The sequence below is a fragment of the Actinia tenebrosa genome, unplaced genomic scaffold, assembly GCF_029948245.1.
Source record: "Actinia tenebrosa isolate PJP-AT-01 unplaced genomic scaffold, QUT_ActTen_1.0 PGA_scaffold2__45_contigs__length_23673736, whole genome shotgun sequence".
NCBI lineage: Eukaryota > Metazoa > Cnidaria > Anthozoa > Actiniaria > Actiniidae > Actinia > Actinia tenebrosa.
The window spans coordinates 18,675,725-18,688,793 of record NW_028292579.1 but is presented as its reverse complement, the minus strand read 5'-3'; the positions used below and the strand labels follow the sequence as shown (position 1 = coordinate 18,688,793).

Sequence of the window (13,069 nt, the reverse complement as noted above, 5' to 3'; positions counted from 1 at the left end):
CGTGTTGAACCAATAAGGGTCGAAGCAAGCTGTCCACGGTACGGTTGCATTTTGGCGGTCGAATTCAGTTTGGATTAATGTCGTGATCGTAAGTTGTTGTGTTAAGTACTGAACCCTGTATAACACTTCTTTATCATTTACTTATACTTTATGTTAGGCTTATTAAATCTTCTACGAGAACCTTCTTCTAGCCTACAAAATAAATAAATCATTTTTATTTAAGTGTCTAGTCGTTCTAGCGCTTTCACACTAGCTAATTGCGGACACTTTTCGCTCACTCGCACTACCACTACATTTAATATTCTATGCACACAACGCTCAACTCACATGTTGATTTTTACGGAGGGAGGAAAGCGGAGAACCCGGAGAAAACCCTCGTAGCATAGGAGAGAACAACACATCAAACAAACTCAATTCACATGTGTACTAACTATCGCAGCGTTTTAGTGTACGCGGTCCTTGTTTTTTATCTTTTACTAAATATTACTATAAACAAAGATTACTTGTTGAATGTCTAATAGTCAAATAGATATAAAAGAAAACGATGGAAAAAAGATCTACGAACCTCTATTAGTCTACTAACTATTCACAAATTAACTGAGTAAAACCACTCTATTATGAGACATGCAAAATTTAATCATATTCTGAGGGAAAAATAAAGATCATTTCTTTAATTCCTTCTGAATAATTTGTCTTAAACCTCTTTTGACTTCGACGATATTCTTCGACGACTCTTTCCTATTTTCTTTTACTTCTTTCATCTCTTCTTTTAAATCTTCCTTTCTTCGTTTGTTAAAGTGCTACTACGATTTTCGTCGTAGTAGCACTTTAACTTGTTTTCGTTCTTTCTCGGTTTGTTTTTTCTTGTTACTTCACCGAATGGCTCATCCATATTCAGACCGAAATACTACGTACTATATATAGCTACTTTGATCTAATAGCTCAAACTTTTATTATCAGTCTACATATTCACTTGATTCCTCTATCTGATTTGAACATTAATATAACTTTTTACCGATACAGCGTCCATCTTGAATGCTGTTGTTTTAACTGAAACAAACTTTATTCTTCACTTGAGTCTGAAGATGACTTCCGCTAAGCAGGTTGTCGAAACGCCAGTCACATCAAACAGTCCTTCTCAGGACTACGTCCACCCGGATGATCATAATACTTCGATTAACATTCATTCACCTGGGTTCAAACCGTTCCGCATACAATTAACTGAAACAATATGGGATGCCGCGAGGGGGCAACTATATTGGAAAATTTATAGGCTGCACAGCTGTCAGGGTTTATTTTATATACGGTTTTCAAAAGCAATGGAATTTGCTGTTGAACCCGAAAACTCCAAAATTAACCCCGCCACTTTATGCTTAATGAATGTTATACGTACGTGTTTGCCCCCTCGACATCCCATAATTCAAGATGGCCGCCGTATCAGTAAAGCACTTGGCTATTAGACGCGTACGCTCGAAATGGCATCTGTATTTTTGCACACTGGTAGCTAAAACGCAAAACATTGACAAAAACGCGAGAAAATAGAGAAAGGCCCCGTTCGGATTCTTTTATTCCTTTTTTAAAAACAATCGTCCACATGCCGCGTAGCATTTTTGAATTTTTCTCGAGTTTTCTCATTTAAAAATCTTCCAGTTTTTAAATTATTTTCGCATTTAGAAAGTATCAAATTAAAGTGGGAGGAACAATGAAAAACACCATGTATCGACGATTCTTTCAACAAAAAAGCCTTAATTACAGGAGTCCTTATAATGACAAAATTCAATTCAAAAATAGTGAATAACACACTTTTAGAGCACTTTTCTTTTTCATATAAATATAAGTTAATAGTCGGCTGAAAACTCGACCTAATGAATCAAGTTAAGTTCATAAAACTGTACTAATAAAGTATAAGTTCTACCATTGCTTCAGTGACTTTTAACTCACTTCAAAGGTGTTTTTTCCTCATCAAGTGATAATAAGTTCCGCGTATTTAAAACCACGCACCAAGTTAAGTCAATAAAAGCACTAATGAAGGACAAACTCTTCTATTATTTCGGTGGATTTTGAACTTTTTCAACAGTGTTTTTATTCATTAATTGTTAATAAGTACTGAGTATTTAAACACATCACACTGTAATTCTTGTTACTTGTGTGGATTCGAGCCATTCATACCCAAAAGAAGTTTGAAAACTGAAGTTGGTATTATTAAGGATGAAGAACTTCGTGCTTCCATTGGCACTTTTTATCGTGCTAATTTTTTCGCAACAAGTTTCGAGTCAACAAGATCCATGGCTGTGTCTCTACTCGTCTTCAGCGCCTGGATGTTCAAAACGTGAAATGGTAAGCCTGTAAAACGGCACTAAAGATTAATATAAGCCATTTTGTTCAAAGAAGGTAAACTTTGCCAGAAATAAATACGGGCTGCAGCTCGAGTCGCTCGCAGTAAATTGTAACGAGATTCATTCAAAGTCACGCTATACATCAACATCTGCTGGGCCCGGTTGTATCAAGGGTGGATAGCGGTATCCGACGAATAACGAAATCATATCCGGTGGATAAAACCTAACAGCATCGACTTATCCACACTGGAAATGGATTCATTCGTCCGATAGCGCTTTCCACCATTCGTACAACCGGGCCCTGGTGTTTGATCTATTTTTCAGTGTTACATTAGCCAATCAACATGATGATATCCTGATGATGATGCTCTTTTTCTTCTTTTTTTGTTCCTTTCCGAGTTTCTTGAAAAAGGTGTATTACAGAATAGCAAATTACCGGACAAGGGAAATTCCTAAGCCGGCAGGAAAAGCGCAAAACAGCTGTAACTATAGAAGCTTGGGTTCAAATCCCGTTCAAGACTCAGAGTTTTTTCTGAGTCTTTCAATTTGCAGCTACATACGTTGCTTGATATATGCTAGGATCAGCCAAATTTGATACATTACAACCGCAGTACAAATATATATTTCATATATATTCACATACTTACATAGATTAAGCTGTGTAGCTATAAAAGAATATTTTTCCATTCTCACTTGACTATCATAATATATATATAGTGATTATTTTTAAACGAACCCTTAAAGACTTTGGAAATATTTGCTTTTAATGAGACCGAGGGAAAGGAATGTCAGTTTTAAACATTGAAAAGTTTCTTCTCGAATGGAATTTCAAAAATGATATTATTAATATTAATAAAGTTCTAGTTAGCCCGAATAACAACATCTATTATAAAGTACGGTTGTCCAATATTTCCCACTAGAGATAGTGTACCAACCTAACTTACAATTCGTGTTTTAACTCTTTTTAGACCAGTCCAATGAGGCAGGACAGGAGGCAAGAAGTAGATGCGAACCAAGGCATCAGACCACCATTACGCATGTCTTCGGACGAGGAGTTCCGCGAAAGGCTATCGAAGCTGCGAGATAATTGGTTGGCAAATAATTCAAAACGCCAAAGCTAACTGAACAAGTTCAAACGACAAAGATATTTAAACAAACCGTTATCAGAAGATACTGTATATGGACAACGAATAAAATAGATGAAATGAAATAATATAGCTAGTAGTGTTTGAAGATTTAGAGAGAAATGTAATACTGTGTTCTCATAATGAAATAGTGTTATCAAGTAGTTGCACAAAATCGTAGAATTAAAAAATTAACCTTTCATGTAAACATAATTAACGTGTTCTGTCTGAAATTTTAAAAAAAACATTGACACTGTCGTTACGAACGGAAGTCGGGATGATGGACCAAATTCCTTACCAACCGGCAGACTCAGTAAGAAAGTCACACAAACAGCTGGAATAACTGAACAACCGACCGCTCGAACGTATATTTAATTGTGAACCAACAACTATATATTATTTATTGACATAATTAATGCCATATTTTTACTTTGAACTTGGTCCTGGAGACGATGCCCCGTTTTCATGTAACGTGTCAGGCATTGAGCCATATTGGATATTGTCAAGCGTAAGTTCAACAATTAAATCGTTTAGGGGATGTTATGCAAAATAGATCACACGACCGACCGACCGACCGACCGACCGACCGACCGACCGACTCGGTACAGAAAGACACACAAACAGCTGGAATAACTGAACAACCGACCGCTCGAAAGTATATTTAATCGTGAACCAACAGCTATATATTATGTATTGACATAATGGAAGAGTTTCCAGTAATTTGGTCCTGCGTTTCGCGCAATGCATCTATGGATTGCCAGGGGGCAAACAAACCAAGTCGTCACAAGAGATGTATGGGGACGATTCATATATTTTCCACTAAAATCCGTGATTTGGTGGTGAATATTGTACTTTATCTCTCTAATTTTATCGGATATGAAGTTGAGGAATGTGTATTCATCGAATACGTAAGTTTTTTGTTTGAAAAGTGTGATATTACAGTCGAAAAACTCGATCGATTTTCTTGCGTAAGCTAGATCGTGAAAGTACATAGCGACACTTCGACTAATTGACTCAAAATAGTAAGATTTTTGTGCAGATATTAACGGAATAAGCCTGAAGCGAGATGACGTTTTACCCCCGTCTCTAGACCATAATCCTTTTTACACTGCTTTTGTTCTTTAATTATGACTATTTTATTGTCAGATAAAACCAATCCTGTTGTATAATGGTAGCGAGGTCTGGGGTGTGGATGAGAAAAAGAATCTAAATAGCGACCCAACTGAAACGGTACAAGTTAAATTTTGCAAAATGCTGCTGGGCGTCAGCAAAAAAAGCCTCAAATAGCGATTGTAGATCTGAGTTAGGTCTTTTCCCCCTTAGATCAACAGCAAAACAAAGAGCAATAAAATTTTGGATTAAATTCATGAATAGAAACGATGACACTAAATTATCGCATCAAACAATTATAGATAGCTTAACAGACATTACTAACAAATCCAGCTGGACAGAGAAAATAAGATCCCAACTACTCAAGCATGTTAAGGCCTGGGTTATGAACCAATTCTCTATCAAACCATTAAAAAATCATTTCTATGGTGTTTCTGCTTAATGTATAACCAGCTTTGTCAAACTTTCTTAGATCGTGGTTATTTACAAATTGATTCCAATAATTGGGGGAAATTTAGGTCACGTGACCACGAAATTTACATAAAATTTACATAAACATTCATTTTAATAGTAGGTGCTCAATTTAAGTCTTTGCTGAACGTTTTCAACTTCAATTTATTTCTTTTCCTGAAGTCGTTCAATTGACGTTGAGAATGGTTGGCTAAAGTTTTGTGTTAAGGAGATATTTTACAAAACAGGTCACGTGACCTGTCAAATATCCTTTATGCCCATTTTTCTCCTTTCGTAAACATTTTGGTCGACCATTCCAAACATGAATATTTGTATCTCTGTTTCTACTTTCAAACAAGCTAAACAAATCTCACAAATAATCTAAAACCATCACCTAGTTTTTAATTTAGCAATTTCCCTCTTTTAAGGTCACGTGACCACCTTTTATGCAAATTTATTCATCCAAAAAGTTAAGCACCCTAAATAAGGATATCTGTTGCAATCTCATTCAATTATATCTAAAAATGAGGATTCTACAGTGAAAAGTAATTTTTGCCCTTTTGAACAAAATCCCAGGCCTTAACATGCTTGAGTAGATAAATTAGGCTTTAGCTATATGTGGCGAGAAAACATTAATGAATTAACATGGAACATTTACTCCCCTTGTCTTTTGTACAACAGGAGGTATGAGTAAAGAATGCAAAACATATCACAGCAGGCTTGCTGAACTGATAGCCCGAAAGAAAGGTGAAGAGTACCACAAAACAATGGCATGGATTAGGGCCAAGACTTGTTTCTCTCTGTTAAGATCTGCACTTGTATGTCTACGAGGCTCAAGGACTATAAAAAGAACTTATAATGATATAAACAACATAGACTTAGACGTTCAGGTTGCTGAAAGCGCCATTTTATAAATTTAGATTTTTAGCTTATTAACGTAGATTTTTAGATAAAGATACATAGTTATATATTTAATATATATTTCAATTTTCCTTATTAGTCAGTTTTTCATCTTATAATTCCTTCTTCTTTGTAAGTATTATATATTAACATATTCATATTTAAATAATGGACAAATTCTATTCGTTTTTTACAATCTTGAAAAAATGTATAAATATTTGAAAATTATTAATTATTGATTAGAGATTATTGTTATTATTAATTATTGATTAAAGACTATATATTTTCTTTAATAAATTAATGAATTAATAACAGAACATCAAATACTAAAAATAATGAAAATTATCACACAAAGAATAGAGGATCAAGAAATTCAAATTCAGGAAGAAAGGGCTCACAGAAAAACAAACTTAGAACTTACAGAATATTCAAAAAAGATTTCAAACAAGAGGAACATTCAACAGAAGCCAAAAATATCAAACATAGAATAAGTTGAGAAAATTGAGAATAAGTGATCATTGCTTAGAAATAGAGAGAGGACGATATACACGACCTTACAAAAATCCCGAAGATAGAATATGTAAACAATGTAAAAATGGCGTAGAAAATGAATTTCATTTCTTATTTATTTGTCCTTACTACACGTGTGAAAGAGATGGACCTTTCTCGGTAATAAACAATAGAACTTATTTCAGTTCAACTCACTTAATAATAACGATAAGCTTTTGTAAATTATATAAAACGCACCCAAAAAGTCATAGCTAAATATATACATTATTGTTTTAACAAAAGAAACAACAGCATCACTTGATCCGCACTATACACAATTTACGACAAGATATTTTGCGTTAACTAAATATACATTGCATGCACTTTTCTTGTATTTAAGGAATATAAAACGACGCGCGTGTCTATATACTGTGATATAAACACGATGGGAGCTGTAGAGCAAGAGAGAAGTCGTAGAGAAACACGAGGCGTTTATAAAATATTTTTGAATGACTTTGTGCGAACGTGTCTCTCTCCTCTGATATAAACACGATAGCCAGCCAATCAGCGCGCGCGTTATATCTCAAATATTTTATAAATGTATATATATGTTAAAATTGTATGTAGCATTGTATGTATGTAGCATATTAATTTATTGACCATTATCCGAAAGACTTAATCTGTACTAAGGAGGTTGATAAATAACTCTGTTCTATTCTATTCTATTTTTCTTCTTGTTTTAAATAAAAACCCTTAGCGCTATCGATGAAATTTGATGAGAATTTATGAGTTTTTGCTCAATTAAACAGCAAGAAATAAAGAAAAACATTTAAAATATGAGCACGTTAGAAAGGACAATGTCATGATATTAAACCGGAATAAATTCGAGAAAAGTTTTATATCTTATGCTTTTTTACGCCCAACAGATATTTAATTGAATAATTTATAAAATTGTTATGCCACGATTTTGTAGCTTTGAAGTAAAATATAATTACCCAGTAGTATTTACTAAAAACCCTTAGTCCTATCAATGAAATTTAATGAGAATTTATGAGTTTTTGCTCAATTTTAAACTGCATGCGAGAAATTAAAAAAAAAAAGCATTTAAAATATGAGCACGTTAGAAAGGACAATGCCATGATATCAAACAAGAATAAATTCGAGAAAAGTTCTATAACTTATGTTTTTTTTAAGCCAAACAGATATTCTTTATTCATGAATATGTAATAAATACCGAGTATTTAAACACATCACATTGTAATTCTTGTTACTTGTGTTGATTCGAGCCATTCATACCCAAAAGAAGCTTGAAAACTGAAGTTGGTATTATTAAGAATGAAGAACTTCGTGATTCCATTGGCACTTTTTATCGTGCTAATTTTTTGCAACTAGTTTCGAGTCAAGATCCATGGCTGTGTCTCTACTCGCCTTCAGCGCCTGGATGTTCAAAACGTGAAATGGTAAGCCTGTAAAACCGCACTAAAGATTAATATAAGCCATTTTGTTCAAAGAAGGTAACTTTGCCAGAAATAATTACGGGCTGCAGCTCGAGTCGCTCGCAGTAAATTGTAACGAGTTTCATTCAAAGTCAGGCTAAATCAACATCTGCTGGGCCCGGTTGTATCAAGGGTGGATAGCGGTATCCGACGAAGAAATCGTATCCGGTGGATAAAACCTAACAGCATCGACTTATCCACACTGGATAAGGCGGATTCATTCGTCCGATAACGCTGTCCACCATTCGCACAACCGGGCCCTGGTGTTTGATCTATTTTTGTCATATTAGCCAATCAACATGATAATATCCTAACGTATTCTTTTTTTTTTTTTTTTTTTTTTTTTTTTTTTTTTTCTTTGTTCCTTTCCGAGTTTCTTGAAAAAGGTGTATTACAGAATAGTAAATTACCGGACAAGGGAAATTCGTAAGCTGGCACGAAAAGCGCAAAATTGCTGTAACTATAGAAGCTTGGTTCAAAACCCGTTCAAGACTCAGAGTGATGGACCAAATTCTTTACCGACCGACCGACCGACCGGCTGGAATAACTTATAAACCGACCGCTCGAAAGTATATATATGTTAATTGTGAACTAACAATATTCCTTATGCATTAACAGAGAATTTTTTTCCGTATTCAAGCAGTAAGCGTCAAAAACTATTTTCTTGAAGAAAGGCTGTTGTACAAGGCTAAAATCTTGTTATTCAGAAAGTTTAACTTGCTTGGAAGTGGAGATGACCGATGAAAGTGGAATCAAAGTGTTAACCCAAAGCAAAAATTATTCGAAAATGATGTTTAGGCCTTCATTTGCTTATTTCCCCACAGGTAGCCCAAGCATGATTTCTGTGGTGTCCTGTTATAAGGAAATGTATGGAGATTCATCAAAAATTTCAATAAAATCATTGAAACGTGAAATTTTGAATTTTGAATTTAGCCCGTTTTAAGATTTTTTCCCCCACCAGTAAGAAATAAGAGCTCTTATTTCTTACTGGTGGGGAAAAAAATCTTAAAACGGGCTAAATTCAAAAAATAACCACGCAGTTCAAAAGAAGTGCTATTTCTCAATGATCGGGTAAAATTCGAGGCTTTATTTCACGTTTCAATGATTTTATTGAAATTTTTGATGAATTTCCATACATTTCCTTATAACAGGACACCACAGAAACCAAGCTTGGGTTACCTGTGATTTCCCATATATTTTCTATAAAAAAACCTGACAAAGCAACATTTTAACACAAATGCAACAAAAGATCTTTGAACAATTGAAAATACCGCTTCAAACAGGCATTTTATCATACCAAATCAGTTTCTAGCTGTTTAAAAAAGGTTTTGAGTGTTAACTCAAAACGAAAATTGGATCAAAACTCATACGAAAGTCTAGTTTTTGGCGCTTTTTGCCATTATTGCTCATTATTGAAAAAAATTCCTCTTAACATAATTAATGCCATATTTTTTCTTTGAACTTGTTGGTCCTGGAGTCGATGCCCCGTTTTCATGTAACGTGTCCGGGGCCCGGGGCCGGCATAAAGCCATACTGGATATTGCCATTTATAAGCACAGGCTTACCATCCGAAGTATCTGTAGTTTCGGATGTGTGGGCTCCCCGTGGTCTCTTGTGGCGTTCGCCCGTTAATAAAATTTTGAATTATCGAGTGATTTCGGATGGCGGCTATGACGTCATATGCACGATTTATGCATTCTTCCAACCTATTTTTCTAAATGATTTAAATCCGGAATGTGATGATTCAAGTTTATATTATTATATTTCCGAAAAAAGTTTTAACATTCAACCAATTCTTCTCGTAGATGATTTGCTAGAATTTCCTTGATTTTTGCGGCCAACGGTAGCATATTACGTAGATCAGCGGTTTCTCTCACGAGATAGCCAACATGGCGGACAGCTGAGAAAACAGACTGAAACTACGACCAAAGCGACACGTATTCTAAATTAATTTCTTTATTGAATAAAGAGTTCTAATACAATATGATCGTTAAATGAAAAAGCGAGGTAAATAGATACTGAATAGAGTTCATGAGTATTGATTATCAAAGGGGCCTCATTTACTGCTGCTCAAAGTGATCATAATGTCCAGTTAACTGGATATAAATATTGACAATTTTGTAGCCTTGAAGTAAAATATAATTACCCAGTAGTTAGTATTTACTAAAAACCCTTAGTCCTATCAATGGAATTTAATGAAAATTTATAAATTTTTGCTCAATTAAACAGCGAGAGAGAAAAAAAAAAAAAAAAAAAAAAAATGTAAAATAGGAATAAAAAGTTTTATATCTTATCTTATATTTTACCAAAAGATATACTTAATTGAATAATTTATGAAATTCTTCTACCAAGAAAGTACTATAAATTAAGGTGTGTGAAAGACCAGCATTGGTTCTCACTCTTATTTAAGGAGAACATTCGACAAGTAAGCTAGCCAATTCCAAGTCGTCAGCATGAGTTCCAATACAGTTTGTGTTCTACTGGTAACCTTTACCGTGTTAGTAATAATGTTTTCGTCTTACGCTTCGTGTCAAGATGATTATATTTGCTTGTACTCTCCTCTCACCTGCACTCGAGGGATAAAAGTGAGTACTGTTTCTCAACCATTTTTAGCTTCATGATTTCGTTTCTGTATGTGCACAAATACGATAAACGCAAGAAAGAGATATACTAGGTAAATTGAATCAAACTGGCCACGAAGTAAAGCCACGTGAGCGAATTGAGGGAATTGAGTTTGGAGAGCTTCTCTATGATCTCTGCATAGCTCTTGCTTCTGAAAATTTTTCGCCAGATTTTTCGATATTTTTTAGGGATAAAAACCATGGTACATGCGAGTTGAGTGTTGCTTGTTTACTGGAAGCACTAGAGCACTAAGCAATTTGCACTTTTTTATAATGAAGCTTTTGGGTAGCGTTCTGCCCTTTGTGCAAAACTAACCTAGGGTCGAGGGGTTCGCAAAACTTCATTAGTTCCGCCATGCAATTCGATCTGTGAGTTAGCCGTGCCCTCTCAGATCAAACCAGAAGTTGTTCCAGGGTTCGATATGTGAGTTAGCCGTGCCCTAACTTAGATCAGCCCAGAGGTTGTTTTAGGGTTCGATAAGTGAGTTAACGATGCCCTAACTTAGATCAGCCCAGAGGTTGTTTCAGGGTTCGATAAGTGAGTTAACCATGCCCTGACTTAGATCAGCCCAGAGGTTGTTTCAGGGTTCAATTTGTGAGTTAGCCATGCCCTGACTTAGATCAGCCCAAAGGTTGTTTCAGTGTTTGATCTGTGAGTTAGCCATGCCCTGATTTAGATCAGTCCAGATCTCGAGGTTAGAATTCCTTTGGTTTTCACATCACCAGTCATGGCAACCTTAAGACAGCCTCAAATTGCGACAGCTATTTTAAAATTTATGCGACTTCTTATTTTTAGTCTGTAAGGATATACTTCGGCCTTCCGTATAGCCACCATTACAGTTGGTCCGTATTTAACCTGAAGCTCCCTATTTACCGTCAGACTATTATACTATTTTTCCCCTCGAAAAGAAAGATTTATTGCACAAGTAAATAATGATAATATACAAAAACATCGGATCAATTTTTTTAATAAGTGGGCCACTAGCTTTCCAAATAATAGATACGGCCCTGAAACTGTATGGGTTACCGAAGTCGTTACGTGTTTGCCATTTAATTCCTGGCAAGATATAGGATTTAATTATTCCTGAAAGAACAACACTGAGCACTTTTTGAAAGACCGCTGCTGATAAATACATTTCTACCATAAGAATGCTATATGAACAGAACTATCAAGAAATTATAGATGTTTTGTATCAACCAAAGTACAGTAATACTTTTTTCTTGAACCAAGCTTTCGGAGATAATTCTCCATCATCAGGGTATTGAAAAATAATAATAGAGCGCGAGTTAAATTCAAAAGACATAGAACACAGTAACTAGGTGAAAAAAACCCAGAAACAAACAGTCCAACATACGAATACTTGCGCGCGCAACATAAGTATAAATAAATTATTTGGCGGCATGAGCATCACGTGATGAGCACAATGTATGATGGTTTTTTATGGTTTTCACAACATTTGATATATATTGCAAGTAATCCCGCCCGATCAGTTAATAATTCACTAGAGTGCATACCATTTATCCGCGAAAAAGTTAACTAAAAATTGTACAAATTTAACAGTGCAAAGTTTTGTAGGTCTACAGTATACAAAGGTCAGTACTGAAGTTACAATAATTTGGACATAATTAGTACATTTTAAAAAGGTTTTCACGGGTATATGGTATGCAACCTTGGTATGCACTCTACTGACTTATAGTGCTATTAGTTTGATGTAAAAATATGAGATCTTTGAAGTGTGATTGCAGTGAAGGGCGATGACTGCATGTTCCTGAACAACTGTGTCGTTGATTACGAGTGTACACCTAAATTATGATATATTGTGATGCTAAAGGTAGCATCTAATGAAAGGATTTCGATTGCTAATGCTATTTATTCTGCTTTCTAATTAGAATACAGACTTCAAACGAGGGATTCTGACTCGAGGAAAGCCTAAGTATGTTTCTGAAAGAAAAAGAAGTAGTTTTGGCAAAAGACCGTATAAGCTCCCGTATAAGACAATTAGATGATTCCTGTAGCACACTACTCACTTATATCCGAATACGGTATTGTAACTTGGTTTTATCATGAGGTCAAACGGAGATGAATCAATGTTTATCGAAGTAACAATATTTGTATTATGATCATGAGATGAAATTAATTATGAGATGAATCAGTCGATAAAGTTCCAGTTACCATGTAAAATTGTTCAGGTCAAAGCCTCAGCAAAAAAATAAAACAATGAACTTCAAAGGCTCCAAGTTCGTGCAATGCAGATATGTGTGTGCACACTACGCGTCTCGGCAAACCCAACTTTTACTGGGCGCATGCCAACTTGCGTTTGTAACAGCAAGCAACCTCGACTTGGGGCCATTGTTTCCTTTTCATTAAAGCGAAAGGTCAATTCCGCTCCAGGGTCAAGGCTGTCAATCTTCATGCAAATGGTTTTGAAGCAGACACGGCCTCCATCCAAGATCGGGGAGAGGGATTCACGCACAGGTAGCCCACTATTTGGAAAATACAGAAAAACATTAGGGAGCGGGGTGATACATGGTACCTGGAATCC

The 13,069-nt window shown here is 35.3% G+C and overlaps 2 long non-coding RNA genes across 2 annotated transcripts; both read left to right on the top strand.

The window, feature by feature from the left end:
• The first annotated feature begins 2,132 nt into the window (after positions 1-2,132).
• On the top strand, positions 2,133-3,673 carry LOC148909493 (uncharacterized). Its single transcript, XR_016120550.1, has 2 exons — positions 2,133-2,337; positions 3,305-3,673. It is a non-coding gene; the product is annotated as an uncharacterized LOC148909493 (long non-coding RNA).
• A 6,602-nt stretch (positions 3,674-10,275) lies between these two features.
• LOC116304747 (uncharacterized) lies at positions 10,276-12,756 on the top strand. Its single transcript, XR_004198091.1, has 2 exons — positions 10,276-10,490; positions 12,417-12,756. It is a non-coding gene; the product is annotated as an uncharacterized LOC116304747 (long non-coding RNA).
• Positions 12,757-13,069: the final 313 nt, after the last annotated feature.